This window comes from Mauremys reevesii, linkage group 1 (genome assembly GCF_016161935.1).
Source record: "Mauremys reevesii isolate NIE-2019 linkage group 1, ASM1616193v1, whole genome shotgun sequence".
In the NCBI taxonomy this organism is placed as follows: domain Eukaryota; kingdom Metazoa; phylum Chordata; order Testudines; family Geoemydidae; genus Mauremys; species Mauremys reevesii.
In genome coordinates, this window is record NC_052623.1 from 185,366,068 (window position 1) to 185,390,794 (window position 24,727).

A 24,727-nucleotide genomic window follows, 5' to 3' on the forward strand; every position below is an offset into this window, starting at 1 on the left:
TTCACTTACCACTGTGACTTAGCAGTAGAGTTGGACAAAAAATATTGAAATTTCAAAATTGTTTATTTTCAAAATGTCAATTTAAAAAAATGTGAAATTTCCATTAAAAATATTTTGCTTTTTCAACCACCTCTGCTCTGCAGTAAATTATTATCCTGAATCTTAATGTACCAGCAGGTAACTTAACTGAATATCTCTGCATTCCTGTAAAGATCTTTGAGTTTGCAGCTCGTTACATAATATAAGACCTTTCATTGGCATTTTGAGAAACAAGAATTTCAAGTATTGTCAAGGAAAGGACTATTTAAAATGAAAAAAATGACAACCAAAATGATGATTTAATATAAAATTTGGAGTCTCCTGACAGAAAACGACCAATGACTGCTTTCTCCAAGGCTTGTAAATGTCGTCCTCTACCCTGAAGTCTCAGGAATAGAAGTCTCAGGAATAGCATTATTGTTTCAGTTGTTCAATGAAACCATTATCCGTAATAACTTATTTGTGTCCCATCCCGCCCCCCCACTTCTCTTTCTTCTAGTAGATCAGAATTTTTGTATCTTTACCTAAAGTTCTAATCTACATTATCTTAGTGAACTCATAAACTGTATATTTATTTTGCTCTACTATGTTCATTCCTCATGCTGTGGTGTTTAAAGGGAAACTCAGATGAAAGCTCTGTGAACAAGCAGAGCCTAACTCAAACAACTGATGGCAGTAACATTCCCATTGATGGCTGCCAACCCGATCTTAACTAACTGGTTTATCTAGCTACTTCAGTATATCTATAGCCAAATTATATGTTCTATCCCAAGACTCCTGTCATAAATGGAGTAGAAACAGGCCCGAAAGAATATTTCCTGATGTAGAGGCAGAACCCTGGCTGCCACAGAACTGCCAAAACAGGTTTATGCCACCTCTCTCCCAGCATAGGTGGTCTGACTGGAGCGTACAGCACTGCAGTAATCTCAAGTGGCAGACTGCCCCTAGGAAGTCACTGCAGCCTAGGTGCTGCTGTGGGGTTTAGACAGGACCCTACCATGGCCAAGAATTTGAGAGGTCAATGTGGATCCCCCTCTAGTCCAGGAATAGAGGAACAGAGATTCATAGTCTCGGAATTTTAACTCACTAATTGCTGATCTCCAGGCTTGTCAATAACATCATATAATGGAAGTCTTAAATAGGAATGAGTTTCCTTTTATCTGTTCAATGCATTATTTTCTATTTACTGGTCTACAATTGAGCTAACTGGCAATGCCTTTTCCCTGCTGCTGTCAACATTGATAAAGTAACATATATTACCTACATTCCCCTCACAACTGTGCTTGTTTCTCTCCAGTTTTATTTAGGCCAAATTAAGTATCTACAAGGACTAGTTCAAAATGACTTTCACCTTTACTATTCCCACACATCTCTGAGGGATATCTTTTTACAAGTCAAATCCTGCTTGCTTTACTCATGAAAGTCCTCAGAATTAATGCAATGGAAGTTTTGTATGACTATGACAAGCCCAGTTTGTTTCTACAAGGGAATGGGATGAGCAAAATAATGTAACAGACAGTTGAAGAAAGTCATGAAGAGCGCTAAGGCCCTGATTCAGCAAAGTTAAATATGCGCATAAATGTTTTTCTGAATGAGGGCCCCAATGCAACAAACAATATATAAACAGAACATTTCGTACCGATAACGACAACCTTTGTGTAGCAATCAATACAACATACAAGAAAGTATTCAAACATCTCCAACGGAAAGAAAACAACACAAAGATTTAATTTATTGCCTACAAGAATTGGAGAAATTTTTAGTGAGTAACAAGCAAAATTATGCCCATGCTGGCACTTCCACTAGCTGTCTGTGTTAATCAGATCCAGTTTCAGCGCCAATTATAATGTGGATGTATAAAAATAATTCACCACATCATATGACATTAAATTCTACAACTAAGTTCAGCAACACAAGGAAGGTATGTAAAGTGGTAATATGATTCCTAGGTCAAGCAAGCTTTGATTAGTAACACCCAAAGAAAAAAAAACCCACCAAGATATGAAAACATAAGCATGTCTATCACACCACAACTCAAATCATTCTGAAGCAGCTAAAAGTACATAGTAAGAGGGAAAAGAAGTATTTAGGATCAAAAACAGGTAAAGAGATTAAGTTTGATGGTAAATAAAACCATCAAACTTAAGAAAATAGAAACAAACAGGTAGAAACTAGCAGAAATAAGATAAGCAATTGCTCCTGACTAAAAGTGTACCATTTGACATATAAACATAACCCTAAACACAATATGAACATCATGGTATTAATGACATGGGATAATGTCAATTAACAAGAGACGGTGACTATAATAAATGTGAGACACACAGGAGTGCTGATAAAATACTGGTCTTTGTTTTCTGGCCCCCAGCCATCTGAGGTGGGTCAGGAATACAAAAGGTCACAGGACATGTGTGAGTATCCATTGACTCCTGGGGCTATTGTACCAGTAACACTGGTGGGTTCAATCAATCAATCAAGAAGCACTGGTACACTAGAGCTTAAACTGTTAAGTAACAACAAAAAGGTCAAAATTTATGAGGAGCAAGGAGAGAGGATTTTTATATCTAGCAGTCAGAAATCCCAGTCTACTTAGCTAAGGATTAAGGTAATAACCTGAAACATCTTGGGAAAATTTCTATCAAGCATAATACAAGTATGGAAAGGGCATGTATCTATTCATATAGCTATTGAATTTATAATTACCCAAAAGAAATCATTTCTATTTTAATCTGATTATCTTGATTCATTGCTGATACATTTTTTAGAATAGTTCTTTAAAAAAAAATACAATCCTGTTGCATCCAGTGTGGAATAAGTGTTAACTTGGAAAAATCTGTGCCAGTGTTGCTGCATGCGGTGCACTGCACTACAGATTCAAGTAGGGCAAGTTCCTTCGGAGGGTTTCAGCACTGCTTGATTCCTGGGTATAGTGGAGACTGTATTTCATTAGCCTCTTACCTTGCCTTGTGTACTGTCAGCGCACTTATTCTTTTGACTAAAGTCAACCATGCAATTTTATACTGGGTTTAAAAGGCCTCAAGGGATGTGCATGTTTATGGAGAAGGGGAAGACAGGGAGGACTAGTCAGAACAGAAGGAATCAGAACTGTAAAGGGTACATTTTCTAAGTAGGGCATGGTAGGTATGAACACCTAATATGAAATCTCAGCCTCTTTGAAATCAATGGGAGTTTTGCCATTGACTTCAGTGGGGGTCAGGATTCCACCCCTTTTTAGGTAAAGTATTGTCAAATAAAAATAGATGTGAGAAACAGAAACACATTCAACTAGTCAAAAGGACAGGGGAAAAGAAAAGGTTTCAAGCAGCTAACATCATGAAAGGTGATGCAGTGCACAACATGTGGTTAACATTACAAACTCTTTAGCAATGCAAAGCAATTCAAAAGAACATATGTAGAGTCCTGTTAAATAATTCAGTCTGAGTGAGCATCAGCCCAACTCAGGCTGGCTAATTCCTTTGCTATAGTTCTCTGGCTAGGAACAAAGGCAGCTCTATACTCTAATGTCTGGCCCCTTCCGACTTGTACCACTTGATTTTCACTACTTATTTACAGAAGGGGACTTGAGCTAATATGCAGTTAGGGATTGCAGTAAACACGCTCTTCAGATTTTTCCCTGCAATATTTCAGTTGGCTTACTATAGTGATTTTGTGTGTTGTTTTTTAAAGGTCTAGATTGTGACTTGAACTACATACCCATGCAAAGGTGTTAGAGGGAATGAGACCCACATTTACACCCCTGCATGAGTTACCTTATCCTTGAGCCCAAACAAGCAGATGCTGTGTCCTTCCTAATCCTCCCACAGAGCACATGAGCAATAGGGGGAGTGTGGTGGTGGTGGTGGGGGGGTGCCAGAGCCTTAGCTCATCTCACTCATCAGCCCAGGTGGCACAATTGAGCTGCTGGTTTGTGGGAGTTGTAATTTGCAGGGGGTATATACCAGGAGCATATTATTAGCCATCAATCCCCTGGAGCAGGGGAGCAATTGTGCCTCAGGGACAATGTCACACTGCCTCCTGGGGCAACATTCTGGGGTGCTGGGGTTTACGTGGCTCTAATCAAAGACACAGTCTAGCCCTTCACTGCTACTTGTTAGGATGTTAGAGAAGTGGCTGCAGATAGGTAGCACAAGTGTGACTGAGAGCAGAATGTGGCCCAGTATTTTTATGATACTAGTTAACATTGCCGTATCAACTATAGGATGTGGTTGTGAGCTAATTTTAAGGTATTTCTTTTTGTATGAACCAGTAAAAATAATCAGGCTTCATAAATATCATGCAGTCAGAGATTCAAGGAAAGCTAGTAATAACAAATGGGATTACAGAAAATATGGCTGCCACCTGGCATTGGCTTCTATATGCCATTCCTTCCAAAACATACTGCAGCTGTACATTTAGTTATGTTTCTATACACAAATCAGTGCAACACTTTTCTGTTACTACATGTTTATCCAAAGTATTTGCAGTTCTCTTGACTAATTACTGCATTCATTTGAATATCTGCAAACTGGGCTGAGCCCCAATTTATTTGAACTGTTTTACCTTTTTCCAACTAGCTTTCAGCATTTGCCATATGTACGAATATCTTCCATATTTAAGGAGGAAGTTCTTTAATACTCTGCTCCCCTGAAGTGGAACTCACTTATCCTATCATAGCTGCTGAGTGCCAAGGTCTAAAACCAGCCTTAAAATGGATTGAAGTCTTGCTAGTGAATAATGGATTATGGTAAAGTGTGCCATGAACCTCAATGTTTGCCTGAGGGGAATATACACGTGGAAAAGTGAGATAGTTGCAAAACTAATTCCGGGCAATCATTCAGAATTTACAGTATGTCAGTAGGTCACTAATAAAAAAAATGTATAGCATACCATGACTATGCTTTTTTATCCACTTGATATAAGAAAGGGAGCCAGGAAGTGTGCTGGCTTTTAATGCAAGCCACCCTTAGGCTATGTGTACACTGCAGATTTTAGCTATGTTTTAACAAATTAATTAGCACATGGTAGCTAACATATGCTATAGAAACCTGTGTTCCAGGATACATGAGTTTTCTGGGTTAATCACAACAAGCAACAAATGTTTGTGCCTGTCACAGCCCTAGTTGAGCTCCCCTTCTGGATGCTCACCAGGCTGGTGTGTTTGAGTCCCTTACACTGGACTCATGCACTTTTAAGGTTCCCTTCCTTTGGTAGGCTCCAGCCCTGGCTCTTTCTTTGGCCTCTCTGGCACAGTTCCTAGGCACACACGGTCTGTCTGTTACCTCTCCATCAAAGCAGAACATTACAGTCCAGTTACCATAACCCCTATGGCAAGTGCTGATGCTCCCAACCCCCATCACCCCTCCCAAGAAAAAACTCATGTAGCTTAAACACAGCCTTTTCAGATCTCCAACCCTTGTGGATGCTTTGTTCTACAGCTTACCTCTCCAGGGACATGTGATAGTTGAAGCACATAACACAGAAACTTTGCAAATAGGGTTTCCAACTTTCGACTTGCACAAAACTGAACACGCTTGCCTCGCCTTCTGCCCCACCCCTCTGCTGAGGCCCCACCCCTTCTTCGAGGCCCAGTTCCCCACTCACTCCATCCCTGCCTCCCTCTGTCACTTGCTCACCCCACCCTCACTCACTTGCATATTTTCACCGGGCTGGCTCAGGGGGTTGGGGTACAGGAGGGGGTGAGTGCTCTGGCGGGGAGTATGGGCTCTGGTGTGGGGCCAGATATGAGGAGTTCAGGGTGGGGGAGGGAGTGGGTTGGGATGCAAGAGGAGTTGAGGAGTTGGAGGTGTGGGCTCTGGGGTGGGGCTGGGATGAGAGGTTTGGGGGGCATGTGGGTGGGTGGAGCCAAGGGCTTTATAGTATAGGAGGGAGCTCCAGGCCGAGGCAGGGGGTTGGGGTGTGGGAGGGGATACGGGCTCTAGTCTGGGGGTGTGGGTTCTGGGGTGGAGCAAGAAATTAGGAGTTCAGGCTGCAGGGGGGTGAGAGCTCCAGCTGGGGGTGCAGGCTCTGCTATGGGGCCAGGGATTAGGCATTTGGGGTGCAGGAGGGAGCTCCAGGATGGCTGAAGGGTTCAGAGGGCAGGAAGAGGTTGAGGTGCAGGGGGGGGGGGTGAGTGCTCTGGCTGGGATGTGGGCTCTGGGGTGGGGCTGAGGGGATTGGGGTACAGGAGGGGTCTCCAGGCTGGGACCAAGGGGGTATCAGGGCTGGGGCAGGGGAATGGGGTGCGGAAGAGGGTCAGGGGTGCAGGATCTTGCTGGCGCTTACCTCAGGCAGCTCCCAGAAGCAGCAGCATGTCCCCCCTCCACCTCATAAAATAAATTTTGAAATGTCAGAATTTCCCACAGAACGGAAAATCTATTTTCTGACCACCTCTACTTATACTACAAATATAAAAGCATACACAATAGAATTGTTTTAAGAGGAGTAAGCCAGCCAACATCAGTAGTGGATTACCTACTCACTGTGCTATAAATATTTTATTAAAAGGCTGGAAATTATACTTAACATTCTTTGCAAAAGGCTTTGAGCTCTGTGAAAGAAAAATGGCCCTGATTCAGCATTTGGACATGTGCTTAATGTTAAGCAGGTGACAGTACCATTGATTTCAGTGAGACTATTTTTGTTCTTAAAGATAAGCACATGGAAAAGCGCTACTCCTGAGTGCATTCTGCACCAAAAAATTAAAAACTCTGCACACAATATTTTAAAGTTCTGAAAAATTCTGCAAATTTTGTCAGACAAATATGGAGGCTCCAGCATGGAATTGCGGAGCACAGTGGTGGGAGATCACTGTGCAGCTCCTCCCCAGGACACTGACTCAGTGGTAAGGCCGCACCCAACCCTGACACAGCACCAGGACCAGGTCTGCCCCAGAAACACCCTGGGGCCCTGCCCCTCTGTGCTAGGTGCACCAGGTGTGGGCAGGCAGGCTCAGCAAGGCAGTATCCAAGTGTGGAGGGGCTTAGTGTGGGGTGATCCAGGTGTGGGTTGAGAGGGTTCTGTCGGGGCAATCTAGGTGCAGGCAGCTCAGTGAGGGATCCAGTTGTGGGGAGGATCTGGATTCACAGGGGCTTGTTGGGTGGTTTGGGGTGCAACAGTAATGGGATTCTGCCGGGGGGTCCAGGTGAAGGTGGTGGGGCTCAGCAGGGTGGGTATTGGGTGTAGAGGGGATAGAGCTTGGCAGGAGAGTCTTGGTGTGGGTGTCTCAGTGGGGGATCCAGTGCTGAAGGGGTGGGACTCAGTAGGGTGAGGATCAGTGGGTGGAGATCAGTGAGTGGGGATCCAGGTGCGGGTGGATTGTTGGGGTGGTCCAGGGGGAAGGGGGGCTCATCAGGGGGTTCTGAGTGTGTGGGGAGTGAGATTTGGTGGGAGGGTCTGGATATGAGGGGGTCTGGATGCATGGGGGTTGGGCGGATGAGGGAACAGCTCCCTGTACAGGCATCCCTCCCCCTATAGCTGAGGAGTGATGGGTGCAGGAAGCAGTTGGGGGGAGGGGGAAGGGAGGAAATGCAGAGCTTCCTGCAGCCAGGGAAGAAATCTGGGGGTGTCGTGCAAAGGAAGAGGAAGTTCCATCCTCCCCAGCCCAGCTGGACTAGCAGCTGAGTCTGGCACAAGGTAGGAGCCACCAGCCAGGTCTTCCCCAGACCTGCCTCCTCCCCACAGTGATTTAACTATCTGCTGGATGCTCTGGGCACACAAAACATACTGCTGGGGAGGGTCACATGACCACTCTTGTGGCTTCCCTTTGCTTCCCCCTGAGAAAGTCTGCAGGGAAGCAAAGAAATCTGCGGGAGACATAAATTCTGCACATATGCAGTGGTCCAGAATTCCCCCAGGAGTAACTAAGCGCTCTGATGAATTGGGGCCTATTAAAGTATTATTATTATTTATTACTTATGAGAAGGCAATTAGTCATAGTTGTCTGAAACAGGAACTTCTACTTATGGACAGAAGTAAAAACTACTGTTTGCTGGACAATGAATAGTCTTCAAATATATTTTTATATACCACATGGCACTGTAAAATTCTCCTGCCTCTCTTCTCCATCTGTCATATGATTCCTTTTTTTGAAAAATTCTTATATATTAGTCATGTACTTTACTCAGTCACCTTGGCAACAAGAATTATTCCCTTATGGAACATATTGTATTTTCAAAATTTGTATAATAATAATAATAATGTGTAGCTATTATTATCTGGAAGCTGAAAGTGAAGCAGAAGTTGTTTTGTGTTGGAGATTTTCATGTTGCATGGAAGATCAAAATTTCTAATGATTATAGTGAGGTTACTTACATTTATATAGCTCTTTTCATCCAGAAACATCTCAATGCATTTTACAAACAAATTTGCAGACTACAGTGCATCTATGCATGTTTGCAGATATGCCTGGGGTGGAACAAAATCCATTTAGCAGTGGATATGAACAGTAAATAACTGTTTAGACCAGGAAATGAAGAATAATATTTTATACAATGAAAATGACAGGTTGACTTTAGGAGAAAGAATATAATTATATAAATTAGAATTTAGCCAAAAAAAAAAGGGTTAAATGCCCTTACTCCTGTGAAAAATACCAAAGAGTCTTTAATGACCACAAGTGACCAGGCCCTCAGTCTTTTGTCTCATCAAAAGTCAGCATGACATAGACATGATTTTTATATCAGTGACAGGAATTACAGTATTTGCTTGCCAGTTATGGAAGCAGAATTGCTAATGTTTCATGAGATAAAATAGATTTCAGGAGAGGCTGGGGAGTCCAAACTCCTGGTTGAGTGCCAGAGGGTGCCACTTCTAATGAGATTGGATTAGATAGGTAGGGAAAGAAAAACAAAGGTGTGGAAAACAAACAAAATAAACAAGGCGTGACCAAGAAAGGGGAGTAAATGGTAACAAGACCCTTCGTCCCCTCTCTTTTCTTCGCCAAATCTTTAAATTACTTCAGGAATACATTTCCTATTTAATGGGGGCAATTTTATTCATAAAAATGAGCCCTGCTATCCAAAAACAAGAAACCAAAATAAAAATTTAAATGCATTTAAAATAGAGTTAACACCCTAAGTAACAAGATTGTGGAGATGATAAGCCTACTTCATTTTATTCATATTACTGAACCGCCACATATAATTTGGCAATTTCAGCTGTCTTTGATCATCAGAGGATGAAGATTTATCTATCATAGAAGCTAATTACTGTTATCGTCTACCATACACAGTGGTCTCTATAGGCCCTGCTTGTACTTTTTGATGGAAAGAAGAGGGCCAGCCTTTGATGATATTAGACCTGCCTCATCAAAGAGTCAGTGGGGCACTACTCTTATTGCTTTCACTTCTGAAGAGACACTAGAAATGCAGCCATCTGCTTTACACCATAAAAATCCAGCAAGAATGCTTTGTTAAATGAAGACATCTCATCCTTCATTAAGATTGTGGACACTGACTCCTGAACATTTAAGAAAAAGCAATTAATAAAGGAATAAGCAAAGGAGGTTATGAATATTGCCTTTGTGCCCTTATAGCAGAATCTATCCTGCCTAACCCTTCTGACAGCTGTATGTTTGTACTAATAGCAGCATTTTCAGTTTGGAAGTATAGGTTTATGATTATATATAAGTATGGTGCATTTAACTGCAAAAATAAAAAAGCAATTTTCTAATTAAATACAGAAATAACAGTGTATCATTCATTGGATTTAAATTTTGCAGATGAAAAGAAATTAGTGAACAAACAACCTGAAACAAGCTGTTATAAACAAAACATTCAAATACTCACAAAAGTAGTTTCTGAAACCTAAATTACCTCTAAGTCCTAAATAAATTAAATAACTCATTTCATCTTGTTTGTGTTATTTAATTATCTGATGGAAATAAAAAAGCAGGGAGCAAGACTGAATCAGAGAAAAGAAAGATTGGCTTTTTGTCTCACAGTGAGACATTCAGCTTAGTTGTTAACAATAAAATGCTATAAACCATATGCTTTGTGTGGTTTTCTTTTAAGCTTGAAATTAGAATGTGCTAATTAGAGTGTAGGCCACATATAAAAATATAGCACTCCATTGCAATTGTGCCTGTATGAGGACTACATTGTTGATGACTGGAAGAATGGTGCTATAATTATCTTACAATCCAAGAAGTAATTCACCTTAGTAATTTTTGAATATGTCAAGGGTCTGGTTCACAAATCACGTAATCACTTTTTATGCACTCTTTGTGCTGCAATTTACTGTATATGAGAAAAGTGACTTGCGTACCAATATCATATAATTTACTTCAAATTCACTAACCCTCCAACTCTCAGCGTGGAAACTAACTGTATTTAATTTCAGCTCCATTTCTCAGGGCTCTAAAGGCCCACAGAGATGTGAAGCTGTCAATGCTTCCACTGCAGGCAAGTTACATGTATTCATAAAGGGAGTTATACAAAATTTCCCAGAATGCCAATGGATAAAATAGTCTTGCTAGCTTGAACAGCATTCCCCAAAATTGCACATTTCTTCAGTTTTTATTAGAGCATAATCTTTGTTTCCACTGGGAAAATTGCAAGAAAGATGGGAAGTTTACTGAGCAAAGATGGTTGATTTTACTAAATTATATAGTGCTTTTCTGATGTGTTCTTTTCTAAGCCCCTTGGATACTGGACTTAGAGCATCAAACTCATGCTAGTAATGACCTACAATACACTAAACCCCTTTGTTTCTATTGCATTAGTCACATTATCCAATAGATGGTTGGGAATTTTCTGCTGAAATGTTTTGTCACAGAAAATGTGGTTTCTGCAAAATCAACATTTTTCCTGCAGTAAGTGTCTATTTTGCAGAAGTGAAATATTATGTTTTGGGTCAGCCCAAATGAAATATTTTGGTTTGTTGAAGCAAACCAAAAAGTTTTGTTTTGGCTTTGTTTGAATTTAAAGCCTCCTGTGTAGTGTCAGCTGGGTTGTGATGTATTTTTAAAAGGACTCCTTGGGAGATTTGTTTCTAATGATATCGCCCCCATCTCAGCATAGTGCCAAATCCACCTGTCAGAGATTATGTCTTTGGGGCTCATAAAGATACTTTTGAAGAGTAAATAAATTGCCTTGGAAATGGACCAGGATGCACAGAATTTCAGTTATTTCTCTTTGAATTCCTCTGGTAAGATACTTTCTCTGTCTACAATGTCTTCCTACACATACACACAATCAAACCCCATTCGAAATTACATAAACTGAATGCTGTGCTTCACATTCAATATAATCAATATAATTCCAGCTACAAAATACATAGATTTCCAGAAAAGTGCAGTTAAAATGAACATGTTTTCCAATTGGTGTTGCCTCATTCTTGGGTTATAAGAGAGTTTTTTGCTTAAATTAGTAAAAAGTGAATAGGTTCCTGTAGAAGGGTTCGGCCGGGGCTCGTCCCCTTCCGGGGCGGCTGGGAACCAGGCCGCCTTACTACTTAGGTCCGGTGAATCAGGGAATTAGCTTGGCTGGGCGGCAAACGGTCAGGAGCTCAGGCCCTCAGGCAGGGGCCAAGCAAACAAATAAGTTTAGGAGGCCCAGGTCCTAGCTCCGAAGGGCCTGGGAGAGGGGAAGACTGCCACTCACCTGTTTGGTGGCAGGGGGGATGCAGGCCCACCCACTCCACTGCATCCCAGCCTGGGGCCCTAGCCGCGGCAGAAGACCCACTGCTGAGTCAGTGGCGATCCTGACCGCAAAACACTGACATTGACTCTGTGTGTGCAGCAGCCAGACTAGGGTAGGCTGCCCCTGGGCTACTTCCTACCTCCCCCTCTAGAGGTACCTGCATCTGGACGGTGTCCTCCAGGGAATCAAGCACCATGGGCTCCTCAGGGTACTCGGCGAGCGGTAGGCTTCGCAGATCCTCTGGGTAGCTTGCCACAGGCAGGCTTAACAGCTTCCCTGGGGTCTGGTTGGGATCAGGCCTCGGCTAGTCTGGGCAGTCTTCGGTTCAATCGCAGACTGCAGAAGTCTACCCACCGGGAGCTAGGCCACAGGCGTCTGGCTTCTCCAGTGGCCGGGCCTCTAGTGAGCTCTGGGATTGGGCTTTTATACTTCCTGTCCTGCACCCTGACCTCTGGGGGGCGGGTGCAAGCTCCACTGGCTCCGCCCACTTTGGCGTCCTGAGGGGCTCATCCCCCTCCGGGGCGGCTGGGAACCAGGCCGCCTTACTGCACACACACACACACCCTTAAGGCTGGCTCCCACTCATCGGGGCCAGACTCTTCCATACCTCCCAGGAAGGACAGGAAGTCAGCATTGGCATGGTCCTTGCCTGCCCTATGGCAAACCGTAAAGGCATAGGGCTGTAGCGCCACGTACCAACACTGTATTCTCATATTTTTATCAAATTTTTATCCTTCATTTGGGCCAGCCACTGGAGTGCAGCATGGTCAGTGATCAACGTGAATGGGACTCTGAGGATATAGTAACAGAAGGCGTCACAAGCCTACTTTACCGCAAGGGCCTCCTTCTCCACCACCGCCATATAGTTTCAGTGGGGTTGGAGGAGGCGGCCCATCAACCATTGAAACATTTCCGGGGCTCCATGGAGGCCAAAGGGCATCTGAGTAAACTGATACAGGCCCGTGGGGGTGGCAAAGGCAGTGTTCTCCTTGGAGGCAGGATTGAGGGGGATCTGCCAGTATCCCTTGCTCAGATCAAGGGTGGTGATGAAGCGGGCCTTTCCTAACCAGCCCAGCAGTTCATCTACCCGGGGCATTGGATACGCATCCAACTTTGAGATAGCATTGATGAGTCTGAAGTCAATGCAAAACCGTTGCATGCCATCAGGCTTAGGTACCAGTACTACCAGGTTGCGCCATTCGCTCTGCGAGGGTTCAATGACTCCAAGGTCCAGCATGGCCTGTACTTCTTCTTCAATGACCTGCCGCAGGTGATGTGGCAAGGGCCTGGTCGCCCCCCTGGATCACCACCCCAGGCTCTGTCCGAATAGTATGCTGGACGAGGGGGTGGTGTATCCTGGTTGGGCTGTGAAAATTCGTGGGAATGCCTGTAGAAGGCACTGGGTCTGCTTCAGTTGCTCCTCAGCCAGTGTCTCCCAAAACTTGGGTCCTGCGGGGTCCTCCATACAGGTTACATGGGGGCCCAGCTTGGGCTCCGGTGGGTAAAGGTTAATTAAGAGTCCCTCTCGCTCCCGCTATGGTTTGAGGGGGTTGACATGGTACCGTTAAGTTTTCTTGTGCCGATTGGGCTGCTTGATCTCATACGTGACAGGCCCGACCTTTTGGACTACCTCATAAGGCCCTTGCCAGCAGGCCAGTAGCTTTGACTCACTTGAGGGCAGGAGGAGTAAAACCCGATCACCGGGTTGGAAATCGCGGGCCCGTGCATCCCAGTTGTAGATCTGGGCTTGAGCTTCTTGGGCGGCCTTCAAATTTTCCTGAGCCAGGGCCCCAGCCTGAGTGAGGTGTTCCTGAAGCTGGAGTATGTATTTCAAGAGGCCCTGGGTTGGCGACGGGGCTTGCTCTCATGTCTCCCACATTAGGTCCAACAGCCCCCGTGGGAGGTGACCATATAACAGCTCGAAGGGAGAAAACTTTGTAGACGACTGGTGCACCTCCCGGATCACCAGGAGCAGAGGTGGGAGTAGCTGGTCCCATCAGTGGAGGTCTTCTGGGGAGAACTTGCGTAACATGTCCTTTAGGGTCCGGTTAAACCGTTCGACCAAACAGTTGGTTTGTGGATGCTAGACCGAGGTGCGCAATTGCTTGATTCCCCAGTAGCTCACACACCTGTCGCAACAGCTGAGAAGTAAAGTTGGTGCCCTGGTCTGTGAGAATCTCCCGGGGCAGGCCTACACAAGCAAAGACCTTCACGAGTTCACCCGTGATGGTGCGGGCCATGATGCTCCGGAAGGGTACTGCCTCTGGGAAATGGGTAGCATAATCCGCCATGACCAATACATACTGAAACCGGTGATGATTTTTGGGAGGGGGCCCACGAGCTCCATGGCCACATGCTCGAATGGGGTTTTGACTAAGGGCATGGGGATCAGAGGGACCTTGAGGGTCTGCGGGGGAGCAGCCAACTGGCATTCCAGACAGGACTTACAGTAGTTCCTCACATCCTGGTTTACATCAGGCCAGAAGAAGCGCATCAATATTCGAGCCAGAGTCTTCTCATGGCCCAAATGTCCAGCTGCCAGGACATCGTGGGCTAGTTTCATTACTGCTCACCGGTGGCATCGAGGCACGAGTAGTTGGGTCTGGGACTCCACTGTGTGCGGGTCCCGCTTGACCCGATAGAGTCACTCCTGCCACAGTTCAAAGTGTGGCCACTGCATTGCCCATTGTGGATCAATGACTGTGCCATCGACGGCGGCCAGCTGTTTATATGCTTGCCCCCCTCCAGGGCAGCTGGGAACCAGGCCGCCTTACTACAGTTCCCCAATGCCTCATCTCTTCTCTCTGCAAACCACCATGGAGTTTATCACAGACTAAGGGGTCACATTTTTTTGAATCCTTTGTTAAAAAAACATCGACAACTCATCACTGCTTATGTAGTCACCTCTCCCCTAGAATCTGGATTGTCCGCCAAACCCAAGACCTAATCTGAAATCAATGTAAAAATGTCCATTCACTTCATTAGGTGTTGGTGTAATGGGCTCCCCAGGGTGCAGACTGGATCTGGGGTACTGCTAAGCCCTCTGTCTCACCAGCCTGGGCTCCTTCACTCACTGTATTGTTGTGAAAAGCTGCAGACCTCTCCTGGTCCTGAACTCACACAAACATTTACAGGCAGTAACACACCCAGCTGAGTTACATGAATGCTTTTGCCAGCCACTCATGAACCAACAATAGAGAGGCTCCTGCCAGTTTCCCATAGCTCCCCAGCCTATGATCCCAGGGCTGTACTATCTTGCCCTGGTCAGAGGCCTGAACAGTGTAAATTTATTACCCCGTCTGCCCCTCTCTCAATATGAAGAGGACAATGCAACGGCCCCTCCTTCCCCCTGTTCCTGAGCAGATTTCCCTTTGCATTTGAAACACACTTTTTTAGGTAAAAATATGAAACAGATTTATTAACTACCGAAAGATAGATTTTAGGTGATTATAAATAATAAGTGTACAGCTCAAAGTAGATTACCTAAGAAATATAACAAAATCCCAATCTGAGTGCTATTAACTAGATAGGATTTGACTCAAATAGTGCCTTACCCTAATGGTACAAACAGTTTACCAATCTTCCATACACAGGCTGGGATTCCTTCATTCATAGAATCATCGATTATTAGGGTTAGAAGGGACCTCAGGAGATCATCTAGTCCAACCTTCTGCTCAAAACAGGACCAATCCCCAAATGGCCCCCTCAAGGATTGAACTTACAATGCTGGTTTTAGCAGGCCACTGCTCAAACCACTGAGCTATCTCACCTTTCCTACCTGGGACCACCTCCCCTGTTCAGCCTTTGTTTCTGAGATGTTTCCAGATATTGAGTTGTGAGGGGGAGTGAGGCCAAGTAATGATGTCACTTCTCTCTTTTACAGTGTCACGTCTCCCTTTTATAGTTCTTCCATGTGGAGGGAACTTAATTGTTCCAAGCAAAGTCCCCAGCACAGTGTGTGAAAAAGTACAGGCACAAGATGAAGTCCAGTATCATATGATCTAGTCACCATGCCCTTGCATGCTTTGATGAGTCATAGCAGCCATTATCCATACACTGGCTGAAGTGTCCACAGGAAAGCCCACCTGTGTGGGGATAAGCTTCTTCTAAGGTCTATTATGTTTCTTAATGGGCTGTTACCTTGAATGGTTCAACCACAATGTATTGGCTAGACTGATGCATACTGACTTGTGGGTGTTACCCAGGAGCAAACATATTTGAAATGCTGGTACATAGTCAATATTCATAACTTTAGATACAAAAATGATACATGCATAAAGATAGGGTAATCATATTCAGCAAATCATAACTACTCCGTTGATATCTTGCATGACATACTCTGTATAAAACATATCACCATAGTATATATCAGGGTGATAGGGTGTTGCTTTAGGGTACAGAATGTTGCAGTTGGATTAAGCCTATATTTGATATAGAAGCACCATCAGATGATAACTTTCAGTTACAACCTATCTAGGCTGGCTTTGAACCAACAACCTTCACAGTCTAACTACCCCATTACCAAACTCAAGTCAGTGAGACTTTCTTCCAGAGATTGGTTGCCAGATATGTTGATTTGTGAAGATGATGATGATATACTGAATAATAATTAATACATTTTTATTTATAACTAAAAATGAGAGGTGACTCTTTGACACTCTAGGTGCCCCATCAGCTGAGTAAGACCACAATAAGTCAATATATCAAAAAGAAAAACAAACAGAACCCATGCAAAAATATGAAAAATGATTAATATCTATGTATCAAAATGGAAGTCAAATAAATTCCCCACTTTGCTTACGCATCCCCTTCAAATGACATTTGTTTCCTCAGCAGTGTTGATCTCAACATCTTGCAGCCTACCCTGCTAGTCTACAGATTAGGGCTATTATATCTTGTGATACCATATTGGGACTGAAGAGATCGGCACATAATTCCTGGCTCTCCCACAGACTCCCTGTGTAACCATGGACAAGTCACATAATCTATGTGTGCCTCAGTTCCCTATCAGTGACACAGCAGTAATACTTTCCTGCCCATAATTTGTGCAAGGTGTATAAATACTGCAGTGATGGAGGCCATATAAGATGATAGATAGTAAGAGATAAACTATGGGTTAAGGGTTTTGGCGAAAGGGAATTTTATGACAAAAGAAAGGAACCCTCACAGTGAACTCCCTCTGCCAGCAGCCCTTTCCAATCATACAGATCAGGGCCTAATTCCAAAACATGCAGACATCAAAAACTGCATATGGCCTGGGGAAAGATATTGTCCACAAGGGAAACTGATCCTAAGGAGATGTCTACAGGGTGCAGCAAATTTGTACTAATGGAGTGTGATTTCTAAAGTGCACTAACTGGTCCGTTTAGACCCTGCTGATGAGCACTAAAAGAACACTAGGGAACTTTTAGTGTTCACCAGCAGGGTCTACACAGACCAATTAGTGTGCAACACAGTGTGCTTTAGAAATCACACCCCTGTATCTATTTTCCAGTGTTTGCCATTGAGCAATTGTTTGTGTATATATGTCTCATCCATTCACAGAAAATGAGTAATCCACCAATAGTGATTCTTCATCACCTTTGCCTATAGGCTGGGAAGACCTACAAGCTCCAGTAGAAATTTGGTTATTTTACTTTGCTACTTTGCACCCATTTTTACTCATGAAAATGCCTAATGAGAACGTTATCTGGGACTTGTACATTATGATGAAAGCAGGGCCATGGCTTGGCATCATATTGTAGCGCGTTAAACAGGACTACATTATATTATCTCTGTACAAAGGCCAATAGCATGTTGCTTCCACACAGTTTTGTAGGTAGCGACATGAAATATTAGCTTTTTCTACACAAAGCTTAATATCGTCACCTACTAGAGTGTTTTAGTAAGAACACTGAGGTAGGTGAATTTTGTTACTGTGTATTTATTATTGATCTTGATGTTTGTTTCAACATAGTGGCACTGTTTGTTTGATGCTGGTTGATACATAACCTTATACTTTGAAATGCTAATTGCTAAGACAAAGTTTACCATTGCAGCTGCATAATGAGGTATCATTATTTCCATGTCTTCCTCTGAGTGAGCTACAAGTTCACATCCATCCAGAAAGAGTAACCTTCTAATAAGGTTTCTGACAGCATTGCTGAGGCATGCAAAGGAGCTAGATTAAAAACTTTGCCTTAGTGGAATCTATTCCTTATTTCCTTTGGTCGATTATGATTTGCCTCATCTTCTCTTGCTGTGGAAGTAAATCCAAACAGCAGTGTGAAACATCCAAAGTCCAGGAAGGCTCAATGTAACAAAGATTTTGTCAGGCTGATAAAGATTATGTGGCTATCTCCATTTTGCTCCCTGGACATTTTCTTTCATGTCAATAACTCTGTGTTGTAATCAAAACTTCACTGTGTCTCTCGGAGTCTGGGGTGTGTTAAATTGTCCAGTAGTCAGTTGAGAAGAGCGCCTGTCAATATTTTGCCTGCAACTGACAGTTAAGGGATACCTCTTTAATTACAACAGTCAGTTTTTTGAGTCATTTTGCTTGTAACAGTGACAAAGTTGAAATCGTGTAACTTTTATGGTATTATTTCCTACACCCAGATATCCCAAAGAAATGAGGTTATATTGTCCTGTCAGTGTGTCACATCTGTATATAAAGATCTTGAAAGGTATTCCACTGGGCCTGAGTGTGTTACCATTTTCCCCCAATGCTGCCAAGTTTTTGTAAACTCCTTAGCAAGACATTTAGGTTATAATTCTGCATGTGCCAGTGCATTATTTATGTTGACATTTATGATTAAAGTTAGCTGATGTTCATGGTATCAGTGATGGGTGCCTCCTTGGTAAGCAGTTCAGTGCCCCTGTTATATACAGTGCTGGAGTCACAGTCTCATCCTTGTATAGACGACAAGGTTTGCTTCCTCCCATATCAGACATAAAATCAGAATTTAGTTACAATGTTGCTTCAAAATTATGTGTTAAAAAATCTACTTCTGATATGGAGATTGTCAGTCAATTGTAGAAGATTTGTATTCTTTTTTGCCCGTACAACCTTCTAACAACTAAACCATTTCTATGGTGAAATCCATGGAGTTTTGTTATTGACCTCAATGGATCCAGGACTTCACCCTGTCTAAGCAATCTTGATTTTGCTTATTATTCAATCCAAATGTCTCATCTGCTACCAAGGACATTTGTTCATCAAACATAGTCTAATTTTTCTGCAACATCTTCTGGAACATTGTTAGTCAAATTGTATTTTGTTCCCAGTGAGACCAATTCAAGACTGAAGTCCTATCAGTGTCACACTTTACATGCATGATTTTGAAGGTCAATATGCAGGGGCAGACTGCTGAGCGGGCAGCCGAGCCCTGATTAGGGGGCGGAACTAGGCTGAGGAGGGGCCTATAAGAGCGGCCGCCCAGCCAGGCAGCGGCACAGTGGCGAGCAGCGGCACAGGAGCCAGCGAACAGGGCTGCTAACAGGGGAGTTTGAGTGGGAGTTTACAGGGGGAGGCGGAAGGGGCAGGGGGCGCGGCGCCGTGTGTGCTGTGTGCCCCAGGTGAGAACGCTGATAGAGGCAGAGACAACAGCAGCCATGAGCCAAGCAGCAGAGGATACAATGAGGATGATTGCATGCAGCAGTTGCGGTATGTACATGGTCCTAGCAGGGGCGCCGGAACAGAGGTATGTATGCATGAAGTGCCGCCTAATAGAACTGCTGGAAGAAAAGATCCGAGGTCTAGAGATGCAGGTAGAAACCGTGGTAGAGTTTAGAAGGGGTCTTGAGCAGCTGATGGAGCAAAGGCAAGCTGTGGCTGAAGGGGAATGCTCAGGGGTACAGGGGGAAGCAGGGGCTAAGGCCTGTGAGGGGGGAATGCTGGATGGGGAACATGGGCAGTGGAAGCATGTGACCATGAGAAGCAGGAAGGGGAAAAGGAGGGCCAGTGAAGGAGAAATAGAGCTAAGGAACAGGTTTGAAGGTTTGGAGAATGAGGAAGGGGTACAGCAGGTGGTAGCCGACGGTGGGAGGGTAAGGAAGAAGAGAAGAGCGGCTAGTCTGATAGAAAGAGGGGAGGAGTCGATGGAGGCAGCACTAACTTTGGGCCCCGGGAGGATGCAGGATGGCTTAAGGGGGACTACAAGGGAGGATAGGAATGGAAGGAGCTTGCAACCAGGGGGAACGGGGGATAGGTTAGCAGACCGCACTGTCACCAGGCAAAGGCAGGTCTACGTGATTGGGGATTCCATACTGAGAAGGTTGGACAGGCCTGTGACCAGGGCCGATCCGGAGAACAGAAGGGTGTGCTGTCTACCGGGCGCTAAAATACGGGATGTGGACCTGCGGTTGAAAAGGATTCTAAAAGGAGCAGGTAAGAACCCGTTGATCATCCTTCATGTAGGAACGAATGACAAGGCTAGATTCTCACTGGAGAGAATCAGGGGAGACTATGCCAGGCTGGGTAAGACACTCAAGGAAATTGAGGCTCAGGTGATCTTCAGTGGGATTCTACCTGTCCCTAGGGAAGGGTGACAAAGGGGTGACAGGATTGTGATGATAAATAGTTGGCTCAGGGAGTGGTGCTATAAGGAGGGCTTTGGGATGTATGGGCACTGGGAGGCTTTCGGGGACAGAGAACTGTTCTCACAGGATGGGCTCCACCTGAGTAGGGAAGGAAATAGACTTCTAGGAGGGAGGCTGGCTCATCTGATCAAAAGAGCTTTAAACTAGGAATTGAAGGGAGACGGTTGGGAGATGTCCAGGCACTCTCCACGCCAAATTTAAACATTGAGAGGGAGGACAACAGGATAAGAACGGATATAGCCAGAGGGAGGGGTTTGGACATAAGGAAGATGGGGGGATGGATACTAGACCAATAGGTCATACTGGTGGTACTGTGTCCCTACCAAATTGGGTAACAAAGGTAAGAGAAGCCAAACAGAAAAAATTAGGATGTTTGTTCACCAATGCGAGAAGCCTAGGTAACAAAATGGAGGAATTGGAGCTCCTGGTCCGAGAATTGAAACCAGATATCGTAAGAATAACCGAAACATGGTGGAGTACGGGTATGGAAGGGTATGTGCTGTTTAGGAAAGACCGAAACAAAGGTAAAGGTGGGGGAGTAGCATTGTATGTCAATAATGAGGTAAACTGTAATGAAATAACTAGTAATGGAATGAATAATACGGAGTCTGTTTGGGCAATGGTCACATTAGGGAAGAAAACTACTAGAGCCTCCCCTGGGATAGTGATTGGGGTGTGCTATAGACCGCCGGGATCTAGCCTGGATATGGATAGAGAACTCTTTAATGTTTTTAAGGAGGTAAATACTAATAGGAACTCTATGATCATGGGATACTTTAACTTTCCGGATATAGATTGGGGAACAAATGCTAGTAATAGTAATAGGGCTCAGCTTTTCCTAGACGTGATAGCTGATGAATTCCTTCATCAAGTAGTTACAGAACCGACGAGGGGGGATGCCATTTTAGATTTGGTTTTGGTGAGTAGTGAGGACCTTGTTGAAGAAATGGTTGTAGGGGACAACCTTGGCTCGAGTGATCATGAGCTAATTCGTTTCAAAATAAATGGAAGGAAAACACAATTGCATCTGAGACTAAGCTTTATGATTTCAAAAGGACTAACTTTATGAAATTAAGGCAACTAGTTAGGGAAGTGGATTGGACTAACATATTTAGGGATCTTAAGGTGGAAGATGCCTGGGATTATTTCAGGTTGAAGTTGCAGGACCTGTCAGAGGCCTGTATCCCGAGAAAGGGAAAATGGTTCGTAGGTAGCAGTTTTAGACCGAGCTGGATGAGCAAGCATCTCAGAGGGGTGATTAAGAAAAAACAGAAAGCATACAGGGAGTGGAAGATGGGAGGGATCAGCAAAGAAACCTACCTTATTGAGGTCAGAGGGTGTAGGGATGCAGTGAGAAAAGCCAAAAGCCGGGTACAGATGGACGTTGCAAAGGGAATTAAAACCAATAGTAAAAGGTTTTTGAGCCATATAAATAGGAAGAAAACCAAGAAAGAAGAAGTGGGACCGCTTAAAACTGTAAATGGAGTGGAGATCAAGGATAAGCTAGGCATGGCACAATATCTAAACGAATATTTTGCCTCGGTCTTTAATAAGGATAATGAAGGGCCTAGGAATAGTGGCAGAGTGACTGATGGGAATGAAGGTGCGGGGTTGGAAATTACAGTATCCGAGGTAGAAGCCAAACTTGAACAGCTTAACGGTAGTAAATCAGGCGGCCTGGATAATCTTCATCCTAGAATATTAAAGGAATTGGCGAGTGAAATTGCAAGCCCGTTAGCGATAATTTTTAATTAATCTCTGAACTCGGGGGTTGTACCGTGTGACTGGAGATTAGCTAATATAGGTCCTATTTTCAAGAAGGGGAAAAAAAGTGACCCGGGTAACTACAGGCCTGTTAGTTTAACATCTGTAGTATGCAAAGTCATGGAAAAAATATTAAAGGAGAGAGTAGTTACGGACCTTGAGGTCAATGGCAATTGGGACAAATTACAACATGGTTTTACGAAAGGTAGATCGTGCCAAACCAACCTGATCTGTTAGTTTAACATCTGTAGTATGCAAAGTCATGGAAAAAATATTAAAGGAGAGAGTGGGACAAATTACAACATGGTTTTACGAAAGGTAGATCGTGCCAAACCAACCTGATCTCCTTCTTTGAGAAAGTAACAGACAAGGGAAATGCGGTGGATCTAATATATCTAATATATCTTGATTTCAGTAAGGTGTTTGATACGGTACCGCATGAAGAATTACTGGTTAAATTGGAAAAGATGGGGATTGAAATGAAAATCCAGAGGTGGATAAGGAACTGGTTAAAGGGGAGACTGCAGCGGGTTGTACTGAAAGGTGATCTGTCGGGTTGGAGTGAGGTTACCAGTAGAGTTCCTCAAGGTTCAGTTTTGGGTCCGATCTTATTCAATCTATTTATCACTGACCTCGGAACCAAAAGTAGGAGTGGGCTGATAAAGTTTGCAGATTACACGAAGTTGGGAGGTATTGCCAATTTGGAGAAGGATCGGCATATCCTCCAGGGAGATTTGGATGACCTTGTAAACTGGAGTATTAGTAATAGGATGAAATTCAATAGTGAGAAGTGTAAGGTTATGCATTTAGGGATGACTAACAGGAATTTTAGTTATAAGCTGGGGACACACCAGTTGGAAGTAACGGAAGAGGAGAAGGACCTCGAAGTCCTGGTTGATCGCAGGATGACTATGAGTCGGCAATGTGATGTGGCCATTAAAAAAGCTAATGCGCTCTTGGGATGCATTAGGCGAGGTATTTCTAGTAGAGATAAGGAGGTGCTAGTCCCGTTATACAAGGCGTTGGTGAGACCTCATTTGGAGTACTGTGTGCAGTTTTGGTCTCCCATGTTTAAGAAGGATGAATTCAAACTGGAACGGGTACAAAGAAGGGCCACTAGAATGATCCGAGGAATGGAAAGCCTGTCGTATGAAAGGAGACTTGAGGAGCTCGGTTTGTTTTCCTTAACCAAAAGAAGGATAAGAGGAGATATGATTGCACTCTTTAAATATATCAGAGGGATAAATACCAGGGAGGGAGAGGAATTATTTCAGCTCAGTACTAATGTGGACACGAGAACAAATGGATATAAATTGGCGGTCGGGAAGTTTAGGCTTGAAATTAGACAAAGGTTTCTAACCATCAGGGGATTTCTGAAATTCTGGAACAGCCTACCAAGGGAAACAGTGGGGGCAAAGGACCTCTCTGGCTTTAAGATTAAGCTTGATAAGTTTATGGAGGGAATGGTTTGATAGGATAACGCGATTTAGTCAATAGGTCAATAACGTGCCACCACTGGTAATTAGTACCAAGGGTCAATGTTGGGATATTGAAAGTCTTTTTCCCGAGTGTCAGGCTGGAGAGTCTTGCCCGCATGCTCGGGGTTCAGCTGATCGCCATATTTGGGGTTGGGAAGGAATTTTCCTCCAGGGTAGATTGGCAGTGGCCCTGGAGGCTTTTCGTCTTCCTCCGCAGCATGGGGCAGGGGTCGCTTGCTGGAGGATTATTTGCTGCTTTAAGTTTTTAAATCAGGATTTGAGGACTTCAACAGCTGAGTCAAGGGAGAGAATTATTTCAGGAGTGGGTGGATCAGCTTTTGTGGCCTGCATTTTGCGGAAGGTCAGACTAGATGATCATAATGGTCCCTTCTGATCTTAAGTTCTATGATTCTATGATTCTATGCCCACCAATTGGCACCAGGAATAGATCCTGTTATATGAATATCTGAGGCTCTCTAGGGTTTGGAGCTTGGGACAAACACTTAATCTAGTGTACACAAAAGAAATGTTTTGAGTGTGGGTTTATCAAGTTTTATACTTGATGAAATTTGGCATATATTACTAAAATGTGTACAACATATTTTGCAGTTAATAGCAAAGAACTAGAATTTTCACTTCCAAATCCATGGTGCTCAGTAACATTTTTCCCTGTGCTGCTAAAGCATCCAAACTGTACAGTGGTCACACTTTAAGTTTCTTCCATTTTTGAAAGATTCTGCTTGTTTGAGAGATATTCCCTATATGAGAGATATTCCCTATGACTCCCACGGTCATAAAATGGGTCAGTGACAGAGCTGGGAAGAGTACCCACAAGAACTAACTCCTCATCCCCTCCTGCATCTTTTAGGGTATGGCTACACTTGCGAGTTGCAGCGCTGGTGGAGGCTTTCCAGAGCTGCAATGAGTAAGTGGCCACACCTGCAGGGCACTTCCAGCGCTTCAACTCCCTGGCTGCAGCGCTGGCCGTACACCGCACTCAGCATGGGGAATAAGGATTGCAGCGCTGGTGCTGCAGCGCTGCTCCTCAAGTGTGGCCACACACCAGCGCTGTTATTGGCCTCCAGGGTATAAGGGTGTATCCCAGAATGCTTTAAACTAAATTACTCCCTTTGTTTTGTTATGCAGTCTCTCTTTGTTTTGTTGTGAACCACCGGAGCTCCATTGCTACCGGAGCTGCTCTACCGGAGCTGCTTATCAGCTCCTGTT